At 43.8% G+C, this 27,210-nt stretch overlaps 1 protein-coding gene across 6 annotated transcripts in view; it reads left to right on the forward strand.

The window, feature by feature from the left end:
- The window catches only part of RAB27A (RAB27A, member RAS oncogene family), a 120,548-nt gene that overhangs the window by 10,909 nt on the left and 82,429 nt on the right, over positions 1 to 27,210 (forward strand). For 2 of the 6 annotated variants that reach the window (XM_033920317.1, XM_033920319.1), the window contains exons 2-3: positions 21,565 to 21,609; positions 22,993 to 23,113. The exons of 1 other annotated variant lie outside the window; for it this stretch is intronic. The gene's annotated coding sequence lies outside the window, so the exon portion shown is untranslated. Of the gene's footprint in view, positions 1 to 21,564; positions 21,646 to 22,992; positions 23,114 to 27,210 lie in introns of those variants that run through there. 3 more of the 6 variants (XM_033920316.1, XM_033920315.1, XM_033920318.1) reach the window with 2 other exon arrangements.

The following is a 27,210-nucleotide window of genomic DNA, read 5'->3' on the forward strand; positions in this document are numbered from 1 at the left end:
ACCACATTAAGATCCCAAACCACCGGAGGGGGCTTGAGGGAGGATGAACATTGAAGAGGCCCTTCATAAAGCGGGAAACCATCGGATGGACAGAGAGCAGTTTTCCATCAAGCGGCTGATGAAAGGCAGCAATGGCACTGAGGTGAACTCTAATAGATGTCGATTTGAGGCCAGACCGAGATAAGTGTAACAGATAATCCAGCACGGAAGACAAGGAGGCAGATAGTGGCTCCATGCGGTGCTCAGCACAACACGAAGCAATTCTTGTCCATTTCTGGGAATAGCATTGTCGAGTGGAGCTCTTCCTAGAGGCCTCGAGAACATCCCTCACCGACTGAGAGAAACCTAAGGAGGGAGGCACGTGGATAGGAACCAAGCTGTTAAGTGTAGAGACTGCTGTGGCAGGGCAGGTAGGGAGAAGACGAGCCTCGCGGCTGAGTACATCCAGTCACGCTGGAACCCCGTGACCCTCGGAGGCGTCCCTACGGGATCCCCGTGACCCTAGGGGGCATCCCCACAGGATCCCCGCAACCCGAAGAGGGAACCCGCAGAATTCCCGTCGTCCCCGTTCCCGTGCAGCTCTCTATTGCGGACCCGTCTTTTACTGTATTTCATCATGACAAGGTGGTCCTTCGTAATCATCCTAAGTTCTTGCCTAAGGTGGATTCGGATTTCCACCTCAACCAATCCATTGTTCTTCCGGTGTTTTTTCCGAAGCCCCACTCTCATCCTGGTGAGGTGGCGCTTCACACGCTTGACTGTAAAAGGGCGTTGGCCTTTTACCTGCGACGCACCGAGTCTCATCGGACGGCTCCTCAACTTTTCATCTCTTTTAATCCTAATCGGTTGGGCCAATCCTGTTTCCAAGCGCACCTTGTCCAACTGGGTGGCTGCTTGTATTTCTTTTTGCTACGCTCAGGCTGGTCTCTCGCTGCATGGTCGGGTCACGGGACATAGAGGCCGAGCAATGGCAGCGTCTGTCGCTTTCCTCAGGTCCACGCCTATTGAGGAGATCTGCAAGGCTGCCACTTGGTCTTAGGTTCATATCTTCACCTCTCACTACTGTCTGGATGCCTTTTCCAGGCGCGACGGCCAGTTTGGCCAGTCGGTTTTGCATAATCTGTTTTCATAAATTGCCAACTTTCCCTCCATCCCATTCTGGTTAGCTTGGAGGTCACCCACATGTAGAGAATATGCTGCCTGCTTGTCCTGGGATAAAGCACAATTACTTACCGTAACAGGTGTTATCCAGGGACAGCAGGTAAATATTCTCGCAACCCTCCCACCTCCCCGAGGTTGGCTTCTTTGCTAGCTATCTGAACTGAAAACCACGAGGAGGGGATGCGCCTTCTAGTGGAGCAGGAAAGCACATGCATACGTGGGCAGCACTAGCAAACTTTGAGATCTTCAATCAAGTTTGATCATATCGAAAATCGACTACTGTAACTCTCTTCTAATCAAAATAACACAGAAAGAAAAAAGACGGCTTCAGATAATTCAAAATACGGCAATAAAACTTATTCATAAAGGGAAAAAATATGATCATGTCACACCATTAATGATTAAATCACACTGGCTTCCTATTTCCCACCGAATTAATTATAAAATTCTATTTTTAGTATTTAAAGTTCTAATCTTTAATGAACCACAATTTATGACAAGAATAATCATTCCTTATAATGCCCCACATTCTCTACGATCATCTTCTTCAAACTTATTAACAATTCCCTCTCTGAAAATCGTTGGCACAAGAAGAAATGATATGTTCTCTGTTAGGCTCCTAAATTGTGGAACTCACTGCCAAATTATATTCGAAATGAAAAATATCTCTCATCTTTTAAAAAATTATTAAAAACTTTTTTGTTTCAAGACGCCTTTGATGCATAATACGGCCTATCTTGGACCCCTCACATCTTGCTACGAATATTAAACTCATTAACCCCTTTCCCTCCCTATTGGAAGCGCCACGAAGGTAAGGGGCAGGGAGGGAGGAAAGGAGGAGTGGAGAGGAAAAGACGCTGAACGATGATTTCAAAGATTCTGTCACATTTAGAGTTTTCTGTTGAACATCTTCTTGGCTACCTTCCACTTTTCCCTATGTATCACTAATTAATTGTGTACATCGATTGTAGGTTTACCTGTTTAAATTTTTATTTTGTCCTCCCCCCAAAATTTTTTTATTGTTATACGCATTGAAAATATTTGATATTGTGTTTATATCAAAATTTTAATAAACTTGAAACTTGATAAACATACGGAGGGCCTCAAAATAGTACCTGGCAGGCCACATCTTCTTGGCTACCTTACCAGATTCTAATTTGGAGATAGATAATTTACCTCCAGTAGTGAAGGCAATTTATTTATCTTCAGGAAGACATAAAATGTCTCTGAAATATTTCCTCAGCATCTCTGACTTTCGCATTCTTCTTGCTGAGCCACTCTTGATACTTTGGGATTGTTTGTCCTGTTGTGGGAACTCGGGGCAGGAGCGTAGGAAGATCACTTCTGCCCCGCTTCACCGCTAGATCACTAGGACTTTAAAGGTAAGGTTTATAGGGGTCAGAGAGATGGGAGGGAGGCAGGGTAGTTTAAAGTCAGCTGATACAGGGTGCAGGAAGAAAGACATCCAGGTCTTCAGGTAGGCTATAGTGGACATTGGGGGCTGGGTAGGAAGGAAGGAGGGAGGAAAGGAGGGCTAGGTGTAAGGTAGGGTACTTGAATATAAATCCCTTGGTTTATATTTGAGTCAACCTTTTTTTTCTCCTTTTTTTGGAGAAAAAAGGTCATCTCAGTTTATATTCAGGTTGGTTTATATTTGAGTATATACAATAGTGATTTTAGTTTGAAATCATTCTATTAAAGCATAAAAAGAAACAATATTCTATACAACTGTCATTTTTATAAATCACTAATACAGAGCAAGGATCAACAAAACCTGTCTCCCCTCCATCCTCCCTTACAGTGATCCCCCCCACTATCGAGACAACTGAACAAGCCAAATTTATAATAGAATACCTTGGTCACACACACCGAACAGAAATAGAAACATGATGGCAGATAAAAGCCAAATGGGCCATCCAATCTGCCCATCCACAATAACCATTATCTCTTCTTCTCTCTAAGAGATCCCACCTGACTATCCCACGCTTTCTTGAATTCAGTCACAGTCTCTTGTCTCCACTACCTCTACCAGGAGACTGTTCCATGCATCTACCACCCTTTCTGTAAAAAAAGTATTTCCTTAGATTACTGACCAAAAATGATTAAACATAAATTAAACCAAAATCTCAAGAAGTCACAATTTGCATGTAGTGCAGCACCAAAGAAATAGACATTTCCTTCTATATTGTGCAAAACATCAAGATTACACATAGCAGGGATAGTGTTGGGGCAACAGCTCCATGGCCAGAGATCCCTGTTGGAAGCTGAAGAAGGCACGGTCTGGTAGTAAGCTTTGTGGTCCCCACTTCCCAACTATATCTAACACCATCTCTGCAAGGATATCTTCTAATCGCAAAATAGAAAATGAAATGTATTGGAATTAATTAGTGATACATAGGGGAAAAGGAGTGAACTACAATTGTTAAAGAAAGTAAGAGAACATTTAAGGAAAAACAACATCAGGAGGATAATTGAAAATGTTTTACAAATAAAGCAAGGTCTAAAAGTGAAAGGGAGAAGTTGTGACCTATAAAACAGTTTCTTGATCATATGTCTCTTTAACTATAAATAACAATATTATTATTAAGACTTAGCCAAAAGGAAAGATTTATAAACTATAAAGAGTTTTACCTCATGCAAAATTGTCACTTTTTTGAGGCCCTCCAAGTACCTACAAATCCAAAATGTGGCCCTGCAAAGGGTTCGAGTTTGAGACCACTGCACTAGATGGTAAAGTCTGTGTTTTCATCTATTTATATAGTGCTTCACATAGCAGAAATCAGTAGTCTGCCTGATTAATTTAAGTACTCCAGTGGACGAGAACCTTTCTAAATTTCAACAACCAAATCATCCTGATCATAATTGAATGGCTGTAAAAAAAAAAAAAAATTAGCACGTCCTTAGTGGATTTCCTCTGTTAGCTCTTAACATTTTTTGGTCTGTATTTTCTCTTGTGTTAATTATTACATAAAGTCCTGCATTGTTAGGAACACGGCATTCAGGAATTTTTTTGCTGTGCTTCATGCAGTATGATTTATGCATTCCTCTGCCCTCAGATAAAAAAGTAAATGCTTAGGATTTTGGCCGTGAAAGTCCCCCCTTCTATGCGAGGTGTGTATGGATATGAATGTTTTGATTCTGTTCTTCCTAATACAGCACGTGTTACTCAGGAAGAAAGAGTTCTAGACTTTTAACGGAAATTAGCTCTTCCTACTTTTCAGTTTACCTTGACATCCTTCAATGAAGGCTTGTGGCTTGTAATTTGTTTACAAGGTAGAATGGGCGATTTCCAGAGCTTTCCAGTACTAGCTTGTCTTGCTGCCTTCTTAAAAAAACAAACTTCAGTATCGGAGCAGAAGGGAACAAAACTAAGAAAGGAAAAGACAGAAACACGATATGAGAGAATGATCAGCAATGCCTAAAAAAGACAGGGAGGACAAAAGCCTCCAACTCATCCTCCCATTTTTGTTGGGCTAGCAAGCTAATATATTGCAGGTAGATTTTGTAGGGACTGGTACTCTGCTTAAAATATACTGCAACTTTCAGATAAAAGTGTAGAACTTGGCTCTGATCCCACTCTGTGTTCTCTGGGTCACAGTGAATACAATAGCCCAGTCGGAACATTACAGAATAGATGGACAATCTGAGCTTGCTGTGGGCTGGCCCTAGTGTACCCACCACCAGTTGCTAGAAATGGGGGTGGCCTTACAGAGGGTTATAGAGTGCGGTGTTGGGACAGGATGGTGTGGGGAGTTTTTTTAAGCAGTGCTCTTGAGTTTTGATAAACGAAGACTGCCTTTGGAAAATTCTGTGCAAATTTATTAAGAGCTAGAATGTAGTTATTTATTTAATTTAATTATTTATATACCACTTATATCCTAAGTAATACTTTATCATATTTCTCTATCTGTCCCGGTGGGCTCAAACTCTATCTGGTGTACCTGGGGCAATTAGGGGATTAAGTGACTTGCCTATGGTTACAAGGAGCAGCGAGGGATTTGAACCCACAACCTCAGGTAGCTGAGGCTGTAGCTCTAACCACTGTACCACACACTGTCTAAGCTGAGTGGGCGTCCTCCAACTACATTACTGCCAGTATGGGATGGGTCTCCATTATTGTGTTTTCAACTGCTAGGGCCAGGCTGGTTTCATGGAGTCCTGCAGAGTCCATCATTAGATAAATTTAAGACCAAACTAAAAACTTTTTTATTTAGGGAAGCATTCTTAACATAAGCAGGGCAGGATTAATTCGTCGAGGGCCCCTAGGCACCCAAGTACACTGGACCCCCCTGCCCTGCCCCACCCCACCATGTGCCCAGGCAGAAACAGGAAGCTGTGTCAGAGGGAAGCTTTGGGCAAGCAGCACTGCTTGCACAATTACAGTTCCCGTTGCCTTTCTTACCCGCGTTGCTTGCTTGTCTTACTTTCCGTTGATTGGGGTGGGGCCTGTGTTGCCAATCAGGGGGGCCTGCATTGCCGATCGATGCTGGAAGGGCCCATCTCCGTTTGGAAAAAACAATGTTGATGCCCTCCTTCATCGGGCCCCCCTGATCATTTCACGCCCTAGGCATGTGCCTACTTGGCCTATTGGTTAATCCTGCCCTGAACATAAGAATAGGCGATTCATCCATCCTTCACTCTCCGCTCACAGTAATGAATACCAACCACTTTTAAGAAGCGACTTCCCCTCATCTGGTGTTTGTTTTTGTTGGGGTTTTTTTTTTTTTTTTTTGGGGGGGGGGGGTTCCTTATCCTCTTTCCACCTTTTTAAAATTTTATTTTATCTCAATGTATTTTTTCTCTTGCCTATCTTTCAATCCTCTTGTTTTTATATATATATATATATATATATATATATATATATACTATACACATATACTAGTCTTTAAACCAGTTACATTAACGGGTGCTAGAATAGACGTGCCTGTCTTTTTGTCTCTCTCGCTCTCCCTGGCCGCTGTCTGTCTGTTTGTCTTTCTTTCTATCTCTCTCCTCGGCTGTCTACCACCACCCCTTGCCTGCTCCCCCTGTCCAACAGTAGCCCTTCTGTGCGTGTCTTTCACTCCGACCTACCTGTCTTTCAGTGTGTGTGTCTATTTCTGTCTATCTGTCAATGTCCCTGCCCACTGCCTGTCTGTTTATCGTGGCCCTTCTCCCACCTACCTTTTTTTTTTTTTATCATGGGCAAGCGGCACACAGTAACTGATGCTGGATATAGTAAATCGCCATGCGCGCGCTCGTTGTAAACCGCCAAACGAACCGAACCTGCACTAACATTTCTTTGCCGGCCACGGAGCTACGGATCATGGATCACGCAAGTAAGAGTGCACATGTGCGCTTAGGGTTTTATTATTAGTGATATATATAATTTATTTTACCCCTCTTTTAAATTTTTTAGTATTGTAAACCAGTATTGTAAACCATCTAGGTACAAGTTGATAGTCGGTTTATCAAGTATGACATAAACTTAACAACTTGCCTGTCCCCATCATTAAAGAAGTGATAGTGAAACATACGTTGGCAAGACTGTAGATGGAGGACTCTTGCTCAACTTAGAGCTGATGTTCCCAACCTGGGCTACGAGATGGAATCTCAGGGAGTTCGACATACAATGCTTGTTCACCCACAGCATTGTATGTGGTTCAGTTTGTGGCTCAAAAGTTAGAAATTAGACGTCATCTTCAAATGTGATATTACTTTTGTAGGGGGTGTGAACATAATTAAACAATTATTAGGGGTGTGGGATATTGAGAAGGTTGGGGAGCCACTGGCTTAGAGGGAATAGTGGTTATACTCTTGATGTACTAAATTGAATTAGTTGGCTAACATGGGAATTACACGGCATGTTGGTAGACAGCTTGCAGTAATTTGTGTTAAAGACCTAAGGCAGTGTGAAATGGGTAGAGGTTATGCTTTGGTTAACATGGAGGTATTTACTGCATGAGAACTGAGTGTGGCTCAGCTAATGCAGCTAGAAGTGTAACCAACTAGCTGGCACAGCTAGAAGTGTAACCAACTGCATTGCATTTCTTGCCATTTAGTTAGCATGTGGTAAAGAACTTTTGTATTAACTGAACGACAAAAAGTTAGGAAGCCATAGCTAACAGAGATGTACAGTTACCTCAGGGTTTGGTGCTGGGGCCGATACTGTTCAATATGTTTGTAAGTGACATTGCTGAAGGGTTAGACAGAAACGTTTGCCTTTTTGCGGATGTTACCAAGATTTGTAACAGAGTCGACACCGATTAGGGAGTGGACAATATGAAAAAGAATCTACAAAAGTTAGAGGAATAGTCTAATATCTGACAACTAAAATTCAATGCATAGTAATGCATTTGGGGATTAATAATCGGAAGGAGGCGTATATGCTGGGAGGGGAGAGACTGATATGCAAAGATGGGGAGAGAGAGGGTCATTGGGGTGGTAGTGTCTGAAGATCTAAAGGCGAAAAAACAGTGCAACAAGGCAGTGGCTGCTGCCAGAAGGATGCTGGGCTGTATAAAGAGAGGCATAACCAATAGAAGAACGAAGGTGTTGATGCCCCTCTATAGGTCGTTGGTGAGACCCTACTTGGAGTATTGTGTTCAGGCTTGAAGCAGTCCAGAGGAGAGCGATGAAAATGATAGGAGGTTTGCGCCAAAAGACATATGAGGAGAGACTGGAAGCCCTGAATATGTATACCTTAGAGCAGTGGTTCCCAACCCTGTCCTGGAGGACCACCAGGCCAATCGGGTTTTCAGGCTAGCCTTAATTAATATGCATAGAGCAGATTTGCAAGCCTGTCACTTCCATTATATGCAAATCTCTCTCATGCATATTCATTAGGGCTAGCCTGAAAACCCGATTAGCCTGGTGGTCCTCCAGGACAGGGTTGGGATGACGGCAGTAGATGACGGTAGTAGATGACGGCAGATAAAGACTTGAATGATTCATCTAGTCTGCCCAACCTGAGGCAGTGGCCTTAGAGGAAAGGAGGGACAGGAGAGATATGATTCAGACGTTCAAATACTTGAAAGGTATTAACGTAGAACAAAATTTTTCCAGAGAAAGGAAAATGGTAAAACCAGAGGACATAATTTGAGGTTAAGGGGTGGGAAACTCAACAGCAATGTAAGGAAATTCTTCTTTACAGAGAGGGTGGTGGACTCCTGGAATGCGCTCCCGAGAGAGATGGTGGAGATGAAAATGGTGATGGAGTTCAAAAAAGCGTGGATTAACACAGAGGATCTAGAATTGGAAAATAATAGTAAATATTAAAGAACTAAGGCCAGTACTGGGCAGACTTGCATAAGGTCTGTGTCTGTATATGGCAGTTTGGTTGAGGATGGACTGGGGAGGGCTTCAATGGCTGGGAGTGTGTAGATGGACTGGAATGAACTTTGATGCAGATTTCAGTAGTTGGAACCTACTGGGCAGAGCTTTGGATTCTTGCCTAGAAATAGCTAAGAAGAAGAAAAACTCAACAAATTTTTAGATTGAATCAGGTTGGGCAGACTAGATGAATCATTCAAGTCTTTATCTGCCGTCATCTACTATGGCCAGGATTCACTAACCTGCCCGATTGGGCCCGATCTGGGCAGGTCCGACGAATTCAGGAAACCAAAATATGCAGATGGAGGCGATCGGAGGAACGCCCCCCATCTGCCTGCACGGCTTGCGCGTGTGCGATCGGTGCACATGTGCAGACCCGTCCCAGCTGCAACTTTTTGTTGTTGTTGTTCAGGGCAGGCAGGCATGTTTGAGCCCAACTCTCCTGCTTCCATGCAGCAGCGGCAGCCTCTTCCCTCCTTCCCTTCAGTTTGAGCCCGTGGGTTTAAAGCTTTAAACCCACGGGCTCACACTGGAGGGAAGGCAGCAGAGCCAGGGAGAGCAGAAAGGACATATCAGGCAGGCATTCGGGGTAGGCAAGCCCAGGGGTGCAGGACCACGAGAGCTAGGACAGGCACATCGAAACAGGCAGATCAGGGCTGCAGGAGGTGTTCAGGGCTGCAGGAGATTGGGGCTGACAGGGCAGAGAGCAGGGCTTCAATAGAACAGGAGAGAGTCATAGAAGGCCTCTTTCATTAGGCAGAGAATATATTTGTGGTTTGAAATGATTGGTCGGTCATATTTGTAACCTGTTTGCTGGGGGGGGGGGGGTCTCTGAACTTTATTGCCAATAAGGTAACTGAAAGAGTGCTGGGTTCCAATAAATTCAGGGCTCCTTTTATCAAGCTGGCCGCACTAGCCGCTACCGCCTCCTCTTGAGCAGGCAATAGTTTTTGGCCAGTGCGGGGGTTAGCGCGTGATGAAACGTCGCACCTGTTAACCCCGCTAGCGCGGCTTGATAAAAGGAGCCCTCAATCTTTTTCTTCTGTTGGGGTTTCTCATAGATATTCCCTCTCCACAGCTCCCAACATCCAGGGAAAACACTAAAGTTCTGTACGCTTTAATTTGGATTACAAACAGAAAATGACTGTGTTTCCCAGATCTTGAGTAGTTCCCCCCCCCCCCCCTCCGTTCTGTTATGCCACAGCTAAACAGATGACAGTTAGTTACTTAAAACTAAAGGAAGGAAATTTTTTTTTGGCTTGTGCATGTGGGAACTGCAGCAGTTACAGTCTTGTGACTTTGTGGAAATATTTAATGTGTCTGATGTGATAAGTACAAACTGCCTTTGGTTAGTACAGTTGGACATGTTTTTAAAGTTACCTATTCAAAAGGAAATAAAACTAGTACGATTAGGATCAAGGATGTTCCCTATTATGGCACCTACTTGATGGAATGCTCTCCCCAAAGACCTCGGGATAGAAATTTAATTTATGAGTACAGTATTTAAAAAGAAGTTAACAACCTAGCTTTTTTCAGGCTGGCTAGCTCGAATGGGAGCTAGAATATAAGTTATAGTGTTTAAGCCATAATAGAGTCTGTGGATATGTTATTAATGTGTATATGGAATGTTTTATTGCATTTTTACTGTATGATGCTTTGATTTTATGAACATATTTTTATGTAAACCACTTTGAACAATTTAATGTAATTTGGGGGGATTTAACAGTCCCTTCTTGAGATCCAGACACAATAAACTTAAAAATAAAAAATGTAAGGGCAGAATGATTAGCAGTGCAGCAGTAATTCAGTTTTGCCTCAGGATGATATTACGGGGACCTGAGTTTAGCTAAGGAAACTTGTAGATGTTTTCAGAAACATAGAACATGTCGGCATAAAAGGACTAATGCAGGGGTGCCCACACTTTTGGGGCTTGCGAGCTACTTTTAAAATGACCAAATTTTTAAAAAACCAAAGCACACTGTATGCATAGAAAATGTTAATTATCATTTATATTCTTAGGTTTTTTTCAAAGAGGTCAAGGCAGATGACTCTATGCAGTGTCACCTCAGTAACAACTATACAAAAATAGACAAATATACCCCCCTCTCTTTTTACTAAACCACGATAGCAGTTTTTAGCGCAGGGAGCTACGCTGAATGCCCAGCGCTGCTCTCAACGCTCATAGGCTCCCTGCGCTAAAAACTGCTATTGCAGTTTAGTAAAAGGGGGCCATAGTGCAAAATATAGACAGCAGATATTAATTCTCAAAACGGACACATTTTGATCACTAAATTTAAAATAAAATCATTTTTCCTGCCTTTGTTGTCTGGTGATATCATGAGTCTCTGGTTGCACTTTCTTCTTCTGACTGTGCATCCGATCTTTCTTCCCTTCTTTCAGCCTGTATGCTTCCATTCCTCCAGACCTCATTCCCTCCCCCAATTTTTTCTTCCTCTCTCCCTGCCCTTTCTTTCTCCCTACCTCCCTTTCTTTTTTTCTCTCTTCATGGCCCCTTTCTTTCTGTTTCCCTTCTTTCCTTCTGTCTCCCTGCCTGCCCCCTTTCATTCTTTCTCCCTGCCCTCCCCCAAGTCACTGCCACCGCCATTGGGGAACAGGCCCTCAAGCCACCGCTGCCCCAAGCGCTCTCTGCTTCCCTGCGTCGGGCTGACCAGCATTCCTCACCCTGACATCAATTCTGCCATTGGAGAGGAAGTTCCGGGCCAGCCAGGCAGCGATTGGCTGGCCCGGAACTTCCTCTCTGATGGCAGAATTAACGTCGGGGAGAGGAAGACTGATCAGCCCGGTAGATTGTAGGCAACGCGAGTCTATCATGGAGCCCGGGATCACGATCGACCTATTGGGCACCCCTGGACTAATGTGTCCATTTCTGCTTGCCCACTGATATGGGACAGGTCTTACTTGTTTTGCTGTTTCATACTAAGCGCCCCCTCCCCCCAATGCCCAGAAGCTTGACTTACAAGTAAGACTGGTTGTAGCAAATTTTACTTGCCAGGCAGCTCATCATCCGATGATCCAATAGGGTTCTTGGAGTGGAAGGGTTTACCAATTACGGTAGCAGCCACCCAGAACCCTATGCAAATGCATTACAAGGAGCTCAGTAGTATTAAAATGAGCACTCCTTGTAATGCATAGAAGGGAATGCCCACCTCTTATTGGGCCAAATTTTCGTGTAAGTGTATGTCCCACATCTATAGTCAGAACACAACTTTTTGGTGTGGGACACACACTCGCATTACAGATACACAACAGCTGCGTTCATATTGGATGTTTAAAAAATAAACACTTTAATAAATTGCTTTGCTTCCAAGCTCCAGCAATCGGGAGCTGTACTGGGCCTGCTCAGAGAAAACTTTTCCCAAGCTACTCAGCACAAATAACATGCATTTAATTTGCATGCTATCTGTGCTGAGCATAGCCCAGCAAAACAAAATTTCTCCCAACCCAGCATTTTTTTTTTTTTACCATATTGCTGGAGCTTTGTGCATTCTGCCCTAAGATTCCTGCGTGGCCATTCCATGTATTCTTGAACGCTTAACAATGTTTTAGATTGAAGGAGAGGTAGGAAGTTCAACTCCAGTTCAAGTGAGCTGGATAGTGATGCTTGGTTGCTCTGACAAAAAAATTTTCCACATCTAGATTAAAACCTGTTAAGAGACCTGCTACTATTAGCTATTAAGGGTGTGTATTGCCAAAGCAAAGTTTGGTTCTTGTTCATTTTAGAACAACATCTTGGCCTATTTTTTAGCATATTTTTGTGTTTGTTTTGACCTATTCAGTTTTTTAGGTACACGCACTTAAACTTTTAGATGCTTGAACAATGTGTGCTCCTGAAAGCACATCCCTGTTAACTAGCATGATGCATTCTGGGAAAGCAAGCCTGGGTTTCATAAAATGAATAGTTTAACTTTAAGCATAAATTCGATAATGATGGGGAGAAGCTTAGGAGGGGGATTATGTTAGTTTAATATATTTACAATATTTTGTTTGTGGCTCTGAATTTGTTTTATTGGTTTAAGAACTCAGTAAAAATATTATCATATAAAGCATACATGTGTCGATCCCAATAAAATACGGTAAATAGTCTTTCTAGACTAGTGGTATTTGCTAATTTTAAGTCAGGGCTCCTTTGGGTCCAAATGACTGAAAGAGAGCAGATAAATATCTTCATGTATGGAGCCTTGACACCGACCGGGCCTCTGTCACACTTGCAGATCACAGACAGACCCTCTTTAAATACAGGATAAGTGACTACAAATAAAATGTACTAATGTAAGCAAAAATTACATGGAAACTCTTAGATACCAGTCCCTAATCCAATGAAACACGAGAGTACATAAGTACATAAGTAGTCGCCTCCGCCGGGGCAGACCAGAGGTCCATCCTGCCCAGCGGTCCGCTCACGCGGCGGCCCATCAGGCATATTGCCTGAGCAGCAGTCCCTGACTAATTTTATGCCTACCTCTACACTTATCTCTAAACCTTCCACTGCTCTTATCTGTACCCCTCAATCCCTTTGTCCTCCAGGAACCTATCCAGGTCTTCCTTGAAACCCTGTACTGTGCTATTTCCTATCACGGCTTCAGGAAGGGTGTTCCATGTGTGAAAAAGAATTTCCTTGCGTTTGTTCTAAACCTGTCCCCCTTCAATTTCATCGAGTGACCCCTTGTTCTTGTGGTTTCTTTCAAATTGAAAAATCTGTCCATGTCAACCTTTTCGATGCCCCTCAGGATCTTGAAGGTCTCTATCATATCTCCTCTGAGTCTCCGCTTCTCCAGGGAGAACAGCCTCTTCAGTCTGTCAGTGTATGTAAGGTTTTCCATACCCTTAATCAGTTTAGTTGCTCTTCTCTGGACTCCCTCAAGCATTGCCATGTCCTTTTTGAGGTACGGTGACCAGTACTGTACACAGTATTCCAGATGCGGGCGCACCATAGCCCGGTACAGTGGCAGGATGACTTCCTTCGTTCTGGTCGAGATACCCTTCTTAATGATACCTAACATTTGGTTTGCTTTCCTCGAGGCTGTGGCGCACTGTGCCGATGCCTTCAATGTCGTGTCTACCATCACTCCCAGGTCTCTTTCCAGCTTACTGACCCCTAGAGTTGATCCCCCCATTTTGTAAGTGAACATCGGGTTCCTTCTCCCTATATTTTCTTCAGTACAGTGCAAAATATAAAAATAGAGATGAAACTTTTCAAAACTGACCTATTTCAGTCACTAAACTGAAAATAGAATATTTTTTTCCTACCTTTTGTTGTCTGGTGATAAATCTTCTTGTTCCCATTCTCTGGTTTTGCTTCCTTTTCTGCTCTTAACTCTGTTTTCAGGATCTTTTGATCATTTGCTGCTAATTTTCTCTCCTCCTGTCTGGCATTCATCTTTGGCAGTGAGGAGAGTGTGGCGCAGTGGTTAGAGCCTCAGCACCCTGAGGTCATGGGTTCAAACACTACCCTGCTCCCTGTGACCCTGGGCAAGTCACTTAATCTTCCACTGCCCCAGGTACATTAGATAGAGTGTGAGCCCACCGGGACAGATAGGGAAAATTCTTGAAGTACCTGTATGTAAACCACTTTGAGTGTGGTTGTATAACTTCAAAAAGGCGGTATATAAATCTCAATCCCTTTCCCTTTCTTTCATGTTCAGTATTCTTCCAGCTTTCTGCCTTCTCCTCAAATCTGTCTGGTTTGCTTCTCTCCCTTCCCTTCTCCTCCATCCATGCACAGCATATCCTCTCCCTCTCTTTTTTTTTTTTTCCCCTCCCATGCCATTCCTGTACAGCATCTCATCCTGACGGTCCCCACCCAGCCCACCTATCACTACTCCATCTGCTCCCTTCCCCCTTGGTTCAGCTGCAGCATAGCCTTTACTTCTTTTTTTTCCCTTGCTGCCAGCCATAGTGGCAAAATGAAGATAAAAGGCTATGTGGGATTTTACAGCCTGTGCCAGCCATCTTCTGTGCGCACTTCTTGTATTGAAGGGGGTGGAATGTCTTATGTCAAGCACAGGGTGTAATGTCCCATGTTACTTTTCATGTTCCTTTTCTGTTGCAATGTACTTGGAAATGCAGGCTTGGAAAAAGCTGCTGGGTGGTCCAAGGCATGTCTGAAGGACATTTGGGGGTTGATGGGCATTGCCATTGGCTCATGGGCCTTGTTGGGTGAATAGTGTTCTAGGCCCTTGGTTTTCACTCTCATTCTTCAAGGGCGATCAGTAGGCCACCTCCACTCTATTCAGATCTCTCTAACGCATATTCATTGGAGGTATCCTGAAAACCTGACTTGCTGGTGGCCCTTGAGGACTGAGAGCAAAGGCCAAAGTTCTAGACATGAAAGGGAACAGGGCAGGAATACTAATAAATTGGATGTGTTAGGGAAGGCAGCAGTATTTCATGAAATATAGTTACCTAGATGCGTGACTTTCTGTGGCAAGTTACTGAAATGATAACTTCAATTCATATAGATATTTCAGGTGGTGGGTTAGGCTTAGTTATGATGTGCCTTTTAGGGACAAGTTGGAGAAGAAGCCTCACATCTGGGGTATAGGATATAAACCTGGTTTAAGTACATGAACGTGCTGCAGGACAAGGCCGGGAAGCAGGTGGCGGTGACTGGTGGGGAGCAAGGATCTGGGGGAAGAAACTGCCGCTGGAGCTGCTGCGTTGTGGCTGGCAGGGAGCCCAGTTACCAGGGAGGGGGCTGGGGTGTCTCTATGGTGGTGGCTGGCAGGGAGCCCAGGTCCTGGGAGGAGAAGCGACCACTAGAGCTTTCAGCTGCTCATTGCGCAGCTGGGGCATCTCTGTCTGTGCTGCCTGAAGCTCAGCCTCCCCATAATGGGATGATTCATTGCGGCCGTTTCATCACAGCTGCAATGAAATTTCCCAAGATGAATTGTCCTATTCCATATGCTGCTTTCATGACTACAACTTTATCCTACCTTTGTTGTCTGGTGATTTCACGAGTCTCTGGTTGCACTTTCTTCTTCTGACTGTACATCCGATCTTTCTTTCCTTCTTTCAGCCTTTATGCTTCCTCTCCTCCAGACCTCATTCCCTACCCCAACTTTTTATTCCTCTCTCCCTGCCCTTTCTTTCTTCCTGCCTCCATTTCTTTTTTTTCTCTCTTCATGCCCCCTTTCTTTTTTCTGTTTCCCTTCTTTCCTTTTGTCTCCCTGCCTGCCCCATTTCTTTCTTTCTCCCTGCCCTCCCCCAAGCCACTGCCGCTGCCATCGGAGAACAGGCCCCCAAGCTGCCACCGCCCCAAGCTCTCCCTGCTTCCCTGCGTTGGGCCGACCAGCGTTCCTTTCCTCGACATCAATTCTGCCGTCTGAGAGGAAGTTCCGGCCCAGCCAGGCAGCGATTGGCCAGAACTTCCTCTCCGACGGCAGAATTGACATCAGGGAGAGGAAGGCTGATCGGCCCGGTAGATCGCCAAGGCAAAGTGAGTCTATCACGGAGCTCGGGATGAGCTCCGCGATCAACTCACTTTGCCTTGGCGATCTACCGGTCGATCGCGATCGACCTATTGGGCACCCCTGCTCTAAAATATTGCTGACAGACAGTTTTGCATTAGTTAGCTGAATCTCCTTGGTTCTGACCTCTTTCTCTTTGCGTATTGATAACCCAGAACTTTGGCTTAATTATTTCATGAGCTTTGCATGCAGTGATGCCTCATCCCTGCCTTACTTATTTTTGTGAGACTAGAGGCAAATGTAACTTCCTGTTTCAGGGAGAATGCTACATTTTATAGAGATGTTATCGTGGAATGGATGGCAGATCTACACATAGAAGCCTTGTTAAAAGGCAGTGGTCTCTACAGGGAACTAGGCAAGTTCAGCTTTGCAGTTTCGCACTCACTGGGTACCTCAGTTAATGATTATCTTGCCTTTCTGATATCATATGCTGCTTTCAGGGCTGAAGTACTGCTGTCATGGACTGCAGAAATAAAGCATTTGTGCTCAAAGGGGGCGTAGAATTTACTTTACACCTCCTGCCATAGCCTGAATTCCTGCCATTAGAGTTTGTTTATGAGCAGCTTTATTTCAACAAATGCATACCATCTGTTGTACATGTTTTGAGATGCTCAGCTCTGTAATTCACTGGGTGAGCTCAGAGAGTGACAGATTCAACAAATATTGTCCACTGTTGGGCCATTTTTTCTATCTGTTTTCTTAAGGCCTGACATTTCTTCCTGTTCCACTGAGCCTCCAGTTCCATTAGAACTAGGTGATGACTAACCAAGGATTTTTCCCTTATTCCTATTTTCTTCCCTCCTCCAGGGATATGTTCACTAGAACTCCTTCCAGAATCCTACATTCATGAATGCTAAACCTAGCTACTAGGTGTCACTAGAGAATGACACCGTGAGAAAATTCATCACTGTTCCCATCCCCGCGGATAACCATGGGAAACCATCTCCATGTCATTGTTTACAGAGAGAGGGAAGCATCAGAGTATGAATGGGCAAAACCCACTGACCCTCAAGCCTTGCATTGAAGAATGCTGGTGTAGAAGGACTGAGGTTGAGATAGATACTAAAGAATGACATGGGATTGTTTCCCATGGTTATCCACAGCGTTTGGACGTCACCTCTACAATATCCCTATGTGACCCAGGGAGCAGGAGATGCAACTTGGGGAATGAGTCATGGATTTTCCATAGAGCAGTGCATACGATTGCCATTGAACAGGTTTTATTGCTCGGATTCCAGTTGGTGGCTGATGTATTGCAGTGCAGAGGTTCCATCCACAATGCTTGGGTTTGATTTTGGATTTGGTACACATAGGGTATATCTTTTGAGTCCAAACTGCATAAGTTACAAAAACCGATCTGAGGACATCGTGTCCCATCAAACAATAACCGACTGCAGTGGCATCATCAATCAGTAGTATTTTCTATGTCATATAGTCCCATTGGGTAGATTTGTCTTGCACAAATTGGCCACCTCAACAGTAGGTAATTACAATTCCTTGTCATCAACAGCAGATGAATCCAGAGACTAGTGGGATTACGTCCATCAACCAGGTGGAGATAGAGAGCACTGAGTTGTCCTCAGGTATATCTTAGATGCACAGCCTCCAGGCCAACCAGAATACTCTTCATCTCCAGCAGGCTGATGGATGGGTTCCTCACAGCTCCTGGATTCTGCAGTGGATTTTGAGCCAGGCTTGGCTGCAGCTACCGGCTTCAGTTTCCTGGATCAGAAATATTCCCATGGTTTAGGCCTCAGTTGAGAAATATTTCTGTGGCTCAGGCTTCAGATGAGAAATAATCCCGTGGCTCAGGCCTCAGATGAGAAATAATCCCGTGGCTCAGGCCTCAGTTGAGAAATATTCCTGTGGCTTAGGCCTCAGTTGAGCTGCAGGATGTTGGCTGTACAGTGCCAACTTTGGGTGGCAACACCTGGTCTCTCCAAGGTCCCTTCCCCACCCTCTCCCCCCGAAGAACCTGGATACCTGAATCCCATAAGCTTGCTTGCTCTGTGGGAGGGGAGCTATAGAGGTCGCCGTTCTCTTCAGAGAGGGACCCGCGTAGGGAAGCTGAAGCTGTTTCGGCCTTAGGCACATGTGGTCATGTTTGGAAGTTGATTTTTCACCCTCCCCATCTTTCAGGAGTGCATTTGGTTACTCCGTTCCCGCCTTCCCTGTCTTTGGGTGGGAGTGGGGGGTTGGAGTGGAGTGCTTCCGTTAGTGACATGGGAGGGATTTCGTGATGCTGCTTCTCGCTCCTTGTGCCAGTCCAGGTTGGCCATGACAGTATAGGTGAGTGTGGTGTCATGGTGGCTGTGCTTTGCCAGAGTCCACTGGTTGCAGCTAGGTCAGGCAGCAGCAGACAGTAGGAGGCACTGAGAGCGGTCAGCCAAAGCCCTTTCCTCCCGCCATGGCTCGGAGAGGAGGGGCTGTCACTGCAGCTGCCATCGCCTTTCTGCTCTCGGAGGAGGGACACTGCCTCCAGCAGTGCTGCCTTTGCCACCACTGATTGGCAGGCCCCAGTCGCTGCCGCACGGGCAGTGTGTTGGCTTTGACTGGGGCGCCATTTCGCTTACGGTCTACTGTACCTTGTTTAGTCCCAGCCGGCTGACAGTTAGATGTGGCTAAGCTAGTTGCGGGCTATTTTACAGCTCTTTCTCTCTTGCTTAGAGTTTATTCTTTCCACTCCTTCTTGGTTCATACATGTGGAGGAGTGGACTAGTGGTTGGATCAGCTACCTCAGTGCCTGAGGTTGCCATTGTATCTCCTTGGGACTCTGGGAAAGCCACTTGACTCTTCTTGGCCTGGTACAGAATAGTGTCTGGCTACAAGGGGATGCCTTGCCTCTCCTCTGGCATTCTTCTTGACTTTGGTCAGCAGTTTGCCTCCTGTGGGTATCCTATGGACTTTGTGCTTTGAGAGGGCTTCAGTTAGATGGGGAGTCACGATAGGATGCTGCTTTGCACTCGTATTATTTGTGAAGGGGCACTGTAGCTGTGAATTCCGCAGTATGGGCGCTCTCAGGCGAGGATTGCTCCTGTTTACATGTGTTATGGGGATTAGCCTTGGTATGATCGTGGGATACATACTCTGGAATTTAGTATCTCCTTGGATGAGTGCTGTAGTGCAGGATTTGGGGACGGGAGATTTTACGTTCGCTTGTTTAGTTCCCTCTCTACGTTTGGACTGCTTTGGTACATCCCACTAGTCTCTGGATTCATCTGCTGTTGATGACAAGGAAGGTAAAATGATGTCCTTACCTGATAATTTCCTTTCCTTTAGTCACAGCAGATGAATTCAGAGCCTCACCCTGTTGTGGGGTTTGTCGCTCTCAGGCGCAGTTTGGGCATGCCTTTTGGCTGAAATTGCATTCTCGAGTTTAAAGCATCAGTGGTTCCGGTAACATATGTGAGGGAACATAAGAATTGCCGCTGCTGGGTCAGACCAGTGGTCCATCGTGCCCAGCAGTCCGCTCACGCGGCGGCCCCTAGGTCAAAGACCAGTGCCCTGAGACTGTCCCTACCTGCGTAAGTTCAGGTTTAGCAGGAACTTGTCTAACTTTGTCTTGAATCCCTGGAGGGTGTTTCCACCTATAACAGCCTCAAGAAGAGCATTCCAGCTTTCCACCACTCTCGGGTGAAGAAGAACTTCATACGTTTGTACGTAATCTTTCCTCTTTTAACTTTAGAGAATGTTCTCTCGTTCTCTATCTTGGAGAGAGTGAACAACCTGTCTTTATTTACTAAGTCTATTTCCTTCATTATCTTGAATGTTTCGATCATGTCCCCTCTAAGTTTCCTCTTTTCAAGGGCGAAGAGGCCCAGTTTCTCTAATCTCTCTCTGTACGGCAACTCCACCAGCCCCCTCTTCTAAATTGTAAATTGCATTAAACTCCTTCTGGGGCATATTAGCGATCCGTAAATACTAATGTAATGGAGAGTCAGCAGAACAGGCTTTACATATTGCACTGTAGCGGGTATTAATATCTTAGAAATACCTTTTAAATCGGAATTCACAAGCCCTCTATTCAGTCTTTTATCCCAAGATAAAAGTACTCGTGACTGAGCAACATTTGGTACTATAAAGGAACATGAGTGAACAATTTATTTCAAACAGCAGTAACCCCTCTTCAGTGGCATGTCTGGATTTTTCATCGGGGTCTTTTGACGTCCTATTGCTATATTCAGGTGGGAAACAAGCAAACAAAGAAGGTGACTGGTTGGTGCTCGATCTCCTTTATTGGATACTATAACTGACTCCACACGATTGTATTTCGGCCTAAAAAGGCCTGCCTCGGGAGTCTGATTCTGTGAACAGAGGAGATGCACAAAGGTGTGACACTTCTCTTTTAGTCTTTAAAAAGACTTTTATTTGTATGCCTCTAGGCAAAAAAATTGTGGTTGTCTGATGTGAAATGAAGATCAAAATGTCCGCCTTGTAACCCACATAGTGGCTGAAGGCAAGGCTGCGATCCTCTAAGAAAACGAAACATTTTCTTAGAGGATCGAAGAGTGTTCAATGCTCTGCCGCTCATATTCCTATGAGCACTGGAGCGTTTAGCGCCCTGGGCCATGGTGGAAATCTCCACTGCGGCTTAGTAAAAGAGGGCCTACATTTACATTGTGGATTTACATTTTTTTTGTAGAAGCTGGAGGGTTAGTGTTAAAGTATGATAGTGCCATAGTTTGCAGATTATGAAAACAGTTTTATTTATTTATTCAATTTTCTATACCGTTCTCCCAGGGGAGCTCAGAACGGTTTATATGCATTTATTCAGGTACTCAAGCATTTTTCCCTGTCTGTCCTAGTGGGCTCTCAATCTATCTAATATACCTAGGGCAATGGGGGGATTAAGTGACTTGCCCAGGGTCACAAGGAGCAGCGTGGGTTTGAACCCACAACCTTAGGGTGCTGAGGCTGTAGCTTAAACCGCTGCGCCACACTCTTCCCCCCCTGAAGATGTGATAAGTGATTTGTGTAATAAATTAGAAGTTTGGGGCTCAATTGCTGCTTTTACCATGGATTTAAAGGCCAACCAAGTTTCAGTTTGGGTTATGGTGCTGAAACTGACCCAGAATCTCTTTTCTGTCCAGTTTTGGCTGAAAGGTTATTTTAATTTTTGGCTATATTTTCAGTTTCGGATGAAAAAATGACCATATTTTTGGTAGAAACTGAAAATTTGTGCTTTTATGCTATTTGTTTCTCTCTCTTCCTGAACAGGGGTTGTTCCTCCTCCTGGACACCCCTCTTTCCCCCAAATTTTCCCCCTTTAAGCCTTCCTAGGCCTAGTTTATAATCTCTGGTATCTAGAGGTGTAATTGAGGCAAGAGCAATCCCGTTACTCCTGTCAATTCTGACTCTGCTTTCAAAATGGCTGCCATGACTATACCACAAGACCACCAAGGATTAGAAGGTAGAGGTGGGGGTTAGAGGTGTATTCTTTGGATTTTTACATTTTTTTAAACTTTTTTTGGGGGGGCGGCGGGGGTATTGCAATTTCAAGTAATGCAGTTATGATCGTACATAATAGTTTATTGGTAAATAGAGTGCTCCAAATAAATGCTGTTGATACAAACTTATATAGCGCTGTACATTTTGACATTTATAGATGGTCCCTGCTTAGAAGAGCTTACAATCTAAGCTGGACAGACAGGTGAGAGGAGTTGGAGTCGAAAGCACTCTCGAAGAGGTGGGTTTTTAACTGGGTATTGAACACTGCCAGAGACGCAGCCCGCCGTAGGGATTTGGGCAACTGGTTCCAAGCATACGGCGCAGCAAGGTACAGGGGACGGAGTCTGGAGTTGGCAGTTGAAGAGTAGAGGGGTTTGGGTTGCAAGTTCTGACAGACCCCAGCGTCAATGGTTCACAGTCAAACAACCAAACTTGAGTTTTCGGTTTAGGCTGAAAACTTTCAGACCATCTTGGATTTGGACTTTTGCTAAGTCACTGCCTTTCTAAGCTCAGATGCTCACTTTGAATCTTTTTCATGATGAGCTGACAGTATTTATAGTCACCATGAAGTGTGCTGGTTTCAAGTACATAAAAATTATTTTTTATGTCCATCTATTCATATTAACATTTAATTGACAGTAAATATTTGAGAGGACCTAGATGACTCATAAGTGACTTGTGTTATGATCCATTTTGTTTCTAGGCATCAGCAGCATTTGTTGTTGCCAATTGTACCAAGAGTAGACCCGACAGGCTGAGGGAAGCTGATTAATCATACGCTTCTCCAAATTCAGACTCAGAGATTCCAAGCTACCCAGCTCAAGGAGGGAAAATTTTGGGCCAGGTCTAAATTTCTGACAACCCCATCCTAGTGCATTATAGGACCTGCAACCCTGATTCCAATGAACAGAATCAAGGACTACAAATCCCACAGTGCTTTGGGAAGAAAATAGAGAGCCAAGACTGACTAAAGGTCTCCTTCCTGGAACTGGATCACTTGGTTTTTCTGTAGAGGGGAAGGGATTCAAATTAGAGAATGACATGGTGGCAGAATTCATCACCGTGGGAAACCATCCCTATGTCATTCTTTAAGGAGAGAGGGAAAAATCAGAATATGAATTGCAACCACTGACCGTCAAGCCTTGCATTAAAGAATGCTAGTGTAGAAGGACTGAGGTTGAGATAGACACTAGAGAATGACATGGGATGGTTTTCCATGGTAATGAATTCTGTCACCGTGTCATTCTCTAATTCAAATACTACTTTCAGTCCAAATGTTTTGTTAAAAGCATAACAGTAAGTCACGTGTACCTAGTAAAGAAAGAGGCAATTAATGGTACTGCTCAGCTTTGGAAGGAAAATAGAAATCATTTGATCAGTCAGCAAGCCCACATGACAAACAGCTGAGAGTAATTTGGTGGACTCTCTCTGCGATTGCAGTAAGAGGATGGCTTTTAAATCTTGTTTTGCTTGTTGAAGGGGTGAGAGGATAGTAAAAAGCCTCTTAAGATAAGAGGCTATGTTCTAATTAGTGGTATACAGCTGGAGAATTTTTCTTTTTATTCTTCTCTTCCCTCTCTGTTAGAAACTTCAAATGAAGACTTGCTTTCCTCAGATGGATCGCTCACCAAACGTTTTCTGAGTGCATTAATATTTGCAGCATCATTCTCAGTGTATCTCGGTGTAGATTCTGCCCTTCACAGAAGGTGAGTTCTTCTTGTTTGGGGGGGGGGGGGGGTACTTCCTCCATGTTGTGCATCTTTTATGGTGTCTTGCTCAGATGAAAAGAGATTGGAGAGCCTCTACCACTGAGGTTCTAGTACAGGGGTGTCCAATGTCGGTCCTCGAGGGCCGCAATCCAGTCGGGTTTTCAGGATTTCCTCAATGAATATGCATTGAAAGCAGTGCATGCAAATAGATCTCATGCATATTCATTGGGGAAATCCAGAAAACCCGACTTGACTGCGGCCCTCGAGGACCGACATTGGACACCCCTGTTCTAGTATATCTGCCAGTTTGGATCTAATCCATACGTGAGAAAGGTTCTGATAACTATGGAGACTGGCAGGCGGAAAGGACATTTCTTGGAAAATGCCTTCTTTTGTGCCATGCTAGATTTTTCCCACTCAATTTGTTACTTTTGCTTGCTTTTTTTTTTAAATTATCACAAAATAGCAACATTGCAAGAGGATAACAGCTCAGTTTTACATTTGCCCAATAAACGCTAAAACTATACAATTTACGGTTCTTGCTAATGAGAAAGACCTATTGTCTTCCCCCAGCCTTAAAATTGTTAATTTTTGTTTACGTCAAAGGTGTACCTTGGCACTAAGAAGCAAAAATACTCAAGAACACTTCAGATGTATTAAATTTAATTTTAAAAGTACATCACCAAAGCTTTATTGATGGATGTCCTATAAAATGTTTTGCCTTGTACAATTCAGCTATGTGACCCTTAAGTTACACTGGGGAGTAGAGGAGTAACCCAAAGGTTAGAATAGTGGATGGATAATTAGGGAAGCCTGGATTCAAATTCCACTGCAGCTCCCTGAGATCTTGTTACTGTAGAGTCTGAGCCCTCTGGGGGACAGGAAAGCACCCTGTATCGGTAGTATGGAATATTGCTACACCTTGGGTTTTGGCCAGGTACTAGTGATCTGGATTGGCCACTGTGAGAACGGGCTACTGGGCTTGATGGACCATTGGTCTGACCCAGTAAGGCTATTTTCTTATGTTCTTTACCTGAATGTAACCTACCCTGAACTTCTATGTGAGCTAAATCCAGTTCCCTCTTCCTTTCTGTATAGTTTTCTGATGCTGCCAGTGGTTGATTTTGGTTGAGATTTACCAAATATCACAATATAATGGTGTTGGTACATAAAACAATTTTATTAATTTTTCCCTTTAGACTGTGCGAGTAGCAGATTAAATGGTTAGGTTGCTTTAAAAGAGAATGTCTGTCTAGTGCAGTAAAACACTGAATGAAGCTAAATGCTGACAAAAAAAAACAGACTACATCTCCCAGACCTCTGTGCTATCGTGTACCTGCGCTCATTACTTAGAGAAATTAGGATGTGTTGGTTCTAGTCCTGTTAATATGTATTCTTGTATTGTAGAGAGAGCACTACGTCTGATAAGGAGTAAACCTCCATTTTGTACTTTGGGCACACATTTATTTGCTTGTTAACGAAAGGGTTTCACCTATTTGAAGGAACATAAATTATTTAGGTTCATGTGTGTGTTTTGTTTATCTATTTTTTTTTATTTTTTTTTTTTTAAACCCTCGCAATGGTAAACTGAACATTTTGATTTTTTAGTTGATTTAATCAAACTATAGTGTAGGATTGTGAAAAATCAATTTTAATAATGTACTTTGTGCGAATATTTAGTACTAGCAGTTACACGTGCAATTTATTTGTTTATTTAATTCGTTTTCTATCCTGTCCTCCCTAAAGAGCCCAGGACGGGTTATAGGTCAACATACACAATATACAGTTAACAGGTTACAATTTTCCATAGTTACAGTACAAGTTTTTATCTTAACTTGACACATACTAGGGATCTAATACCAATATCCATAATATACAGTTTACAGGTTAAATTTGTCATAGTTACCGTGCAAGATTTTTCAACACAAGTTTCTACCCCAATGCGACACACAGTGCCAGTTAGCACCTAATTAAACAATTAACTAACAATAATAGCAAGGCCAACTCAAGGGACTGTGGCACACTGAGACAGATTTTTCATTGACACACTTTCACCCCTAAAATATGGTATCGGTCTCTGTCCTCACCCTCCCCACCTGTGATCCGGTTTCCCCTCAAGTCTCTCCCTCATGCTGGGCCAGCAGGCTGATGCTCAGAACTCCTGCACTGTTTTCTATAGCGCAGGCGAATACCACAGAAAACAGCGCCAAAATATAACATGCAAATCATATGTGCGCTATTATTTGATGAGCATTGGGGAAGTTATTTTTCAGTAAGGAAAAGGAATGTGCCTAGCTCATGTGAACAAGAGCTGAGCAAGCGTAGAAGCAAAGCTCTTGTCCAGTCAAAGTGGGGAGTAGGGAGCCGGGAAGGACAGTCTCATAATGCACTTCAACTTACACCTACCCTCTTCAGCTGTGTAGTTGTGACTCGACTCGTCTCCCAGCAAGGTTCGGTTCATTCCCACTAACATTTCATCCGCTCAAGTGTATTGACGAGGGATTGTAACAGGCCCTCAAAGCTGCAACTAAAACACACGTGCTTCAGCTGCAGCAGTTAAACACATCCTATCCTAACGCCAACTCCGAGCTGGCATTAGATTTCTTGCGGTATGGTGCTATTTCTGAGCATTGGGAGGGAATGGCTAAGTAGCTCCCTTGACTACGTTTTCATGCTATTTGTGCTGACCTTCAGCACCCACACTGCTCCCTGCGCTCATGCCCTTTGAACATGTGTGCGGCCTAGCACTGACGCTAGTTGGGCAATAATTGCCTCTAGTGCTGGCGTTAGGTTCTGAACATCAGCCTGCAGGTGAGGTATTGGCATAGGGCACTGATGTTAAAGTTTAAGGGTGGCAAAATCCCAGTCTGGTATCTATCCCTCTAGAAGTTCAAAGTAGACCAGACTGGAATTTTGGCACCCTTTATCACCAGTGCTTTGGACCAGGGCCTCACCTGGTCCATAGGTTGAGCTTGCCCTGAATAATAGACTATAATTGGAGTTAACTGGCACTAATTTATAGTTGTGTACAATTGTCCTTAGAGGAGAGTGTGGTGTAGTGGTTAGAGCTACAGCCTCAGCACCCTGAGGTTTTGGGTTCAAACCCCGTTCTGCTCCTTGTGACCCTGGGCAAGAATCCTCCACTGTCCCAGGTACATTAGATATCTGTTGAGACAGATAGGTAAAATGCTTGCAGTACCTGTATGTGAACCACTTTGAGTGTGGTTGTATAACTACAAGAAGGCGGTATACAAATCCCAATCCCTATCTCTACACTAATTCTATAACCTTCGTGCATAATTTCTTTAGTGCCCGACTGCTAGGGTTGTGGACGTTGGAGGGGTATATCCAGCACTTATACACTAAGGTCACAGAGTACAATGAGTTACTGCAACACAATATACGTTTCCCAATTCCCTTCATTCTTTCCATCAATGTCATCTTTTCTCAACTATATTGTTATTCTTGTTGCACTTGACGTAAGTTGTAAAAATGAATAAAAATTATAAACCCTCCTGCATTTTACTAACTTAAGTGGTTTACAATGTATCAAACTAAAATGAAATTGGGTACTTGAGAAAAACTACCCATCTGTCCCGAAGGCTCACAATCGAGCTAAAGTACCTTATAAACTAAAAATAAGTAATAACAACAAATAATACAGTTCCAAGATCAAAAATTAAAGAAATAGAAATAATGAAAGAAGATAAAAAATTAAAAATAAAGTAAAACAAATTTAAGAGATAGAAAAGTCTCCAAAGTGGCCTGATAGCAAACAGTCATATTTTAGTGCAGGCCTTAATACAATTCTTGGCACAGCACACTTCACAGAAAGGTGCGCTAGCCGAAAAACTGCCGCCTGCTCAAGAGGAGGTGGTAGCGGCTAGCGCACGCGGAATTTTAGTGCGTGTTAAGGCCCTAACGCACCTTTGTAAAAGGAGCCCTTAGTGGTTAACCTTGGGCAACTTTATATAGTTGCCTCCATTTCATGGTTTTCTTGGGAAGAGAGTGAAATGTCGGTAAGATTGATGCTTCACTTTTGTTACACTTTTTTCAACAGTCCTTTAGGCTTAATCATGCGAGGGAAATGCAAG

The sequence above is a fragment of the Geotrypetes seraphini genome, chromosome 14 (assembly GCF_902459505.1).
Source record: "Geotrypetes seraphini chromosome 14, aGeoSer1.1, whole genome shotgun sequence".
In the NCBI taxonomy this organism is placed as follows: Eukaryota; Metazoa; Chordata; class Amphibia; order Gymnophiona; family Dermophiidae; genus Geotrypetes; species Geotrypetes seraphini.